General features: G+C 36.8%; 1 non-coding gene across 1 annotated transcript; it reads right to left on the reverse strand.

The window, feature by feature from the left end:
• Positions 1-900: 900 nt before the first annotated feature.
• On the reverse strand, positions 901-1,009 carry LOC121030179 (U6 spliceosomal RNA). The gene has a single exon (XR_005790108.1). It is a non-coding gene; the product is annotated as a U6 spliceosomal RNA (small nuclear RNA).
• Between the last annotated feature and the right edge of the window lie 1,220 nt (positions 1,010-2,229).

A 2,229-nucleotide genomic window follows, 5' to 3' on the forward strand; every position in this document is an offset into this window, starting at 1 on the left:
AAGTTTCTATTATGTCTTTGGCAGCTCTTTTTGTTTGTTTCTGACCCTTCTTATGTCCCAAATTAGATAAAATAACAGAAATAAAGGTAAGGTTCTTAGACAGGCTTAGATAAGAGAAAAGCCTGTGAAAAATCTGACTGAAGTAGAATGGGAGAGAGTGCTAAGTGAAGAATGTGAATCATGCTGTCAGAAACTGGACAGAAGAAACAGGGCATATAATGGCTATTTTCTCTTTATTTCATAAAAGTATGGATACATATTTTTTCCTTTTCAACTTAAAGACCAGTAATGTAAGAGTTTTTAAAAAATATTTAAGATTTTTTGATCATCTAGAAGATCTAAGGCTCTTTTGTTAGGCCAATAAGAGTTGAACCATTATCTTTTTCTCTTTCAACATGTTACTTTACTTTTGTTAAAAAATGTTTTTAAAAATGTTTGTTTATCTTGAGAAAGAGAGAGAGCACATGCATGAGTAGAGGAGGGGCAGAGAGAGAGGGAGAGAGAGAAACTCAAGCAGGTTCTGCACTGTCAGCATACAGCCTGATGCAGGGCTCCATCTCGTGAACTGTGAGATCATGACCTGAGCCAAAATCAAGAGTCAGATGTTCAACAGACTGAGCCACCCAGGTGCCCCAAGGTTTTTGTTTGTTTGTTTGTTTGTTTTTAACTTTGTTCATTTGTTCATTTTTGAGAGAGAGAGAGAGAGAGAGAGAGAGAGAGCATAAGTGGGAGTTGGGCAGAGAGAGAAGGAGATGCAGAATCTGAAGCAGGCTGCAGGCTCTGAGCTGTCAGCACAGAGCCTAATGCGGGGCTTAAACTCACTAACTGTGAGATCATGACCTGAGTGGAAGTCAGGCACTTAACCCAATGATCCATCCAAGTGCCCCCAAGGATTTTTTTTAAAATATGGAACACTTCAAGAATTTGCATGTCATTCTTGCACAGGGTGGCCATGCTAATCTTCTCTAAATCATTCCAATTTTGGTATATGTACTGCTGAAGTGAGCACTTGTTAGTGAATCTTAAAGACTACATTAGCTAAAAATGAGGAAGGATCCAAACAGTGACAAATAATGATAAGAAATAAGGCAGCACAGTGATATACAGAAATACTGTATTATTTTGGACACAGAGAATGAAAACTGTATTGCACTATATGCAGCAAAAGCATAGAGCAGTCTAACATCAGTACTGAAGCATCATAGGGTCACTCTATCCTTGACCACAAATATTTAGTGCTTTTAATCAGCTCACAAAATTGAGTCTTACCACTCCTTGGAAATCAATGGCCAAAAGGAGCTCTTTCCCAGTGTTTATAAGTAAACATTTTAGGAGGAAGATGGAGATATGTTAGCCTTTTCTCCAAGTAATCAAGTGTTGTCTTTCCACATGAATGAATGAATGAATGAATGAATACATGACATACATAGATACACACATACATAGATACATACAAACATACATATATACATAGAAGGCTGGCTTAGTTATGACCATATGACTGCTTAGTTTTCCCAGATACACATTCTCTCCCAGCTTCCTGGTAGTCAGCTACAACTAAAACAATCTGAAATTGTTTGCTCTCATTGTCATCATTTGACTCTTGTTTCTGAACTTAGTCCAGCATTTTTTGTATCACTGCATGAAATACCATAAATCATAATTCCAAGAGCCCTTCAATGATCTGTTTGCAGAGACTGGTTAATGAAAGTGAGTCTAGTACAGATTTTTGGCACCAGAACTTGGTATGGTATGACTCAGTATACAGGAACTATAAAAGACTGCTTCTCTCCCTATGGTTTTGAAAAGAGGTCAAAGCCCATGTTAGGAACTTTCCTGTTGCTGGAGAATGAAGAGATGCCCCAAATACAGGGAAAAACACATACACTTACAAATAAAAGTTGGTCTCAAATTTCAAGGATATAAAGATATTGTTATTTTTTGAGTAGTTAGTGCAGTGCAGTTTCCCTCAAACTACACACCACTAAATGTGCTTCCAAAAGTTTTCTGAGAACAGAACCCAACTGAGGAAATTCATCCCAAAGCAAAGATACTAAATCATATTTCTTCCAGTTTCTATGCTACATTCACCAAGTATACATTGCTAAGACAGCAACTCTCTCCTCTAGGACACTAGGGAACATGAAAAGCTGAATGGAAATAAACAACAATAAATCACATGTTGGAGATATATATGTATATAAAATGTATATATATATAAAATACATA

This window comes from Herpailurus yagouaroundi, unplaced genomic scaffold, assembly GCF_014898765.1.
Source record: "Herpailurus yagouaroundi ecotype Mexico unplaced genomic scaffold, PumYag 139, whole genome shotgun sequence".
NCBI classification, from domain to species: domain Eukaryota; kingdom Metazoa; phylum Chordata; class Mammalia; order Carnivora; family Felidae; genus Herpailurus; species Herpailurus yagouaroundi.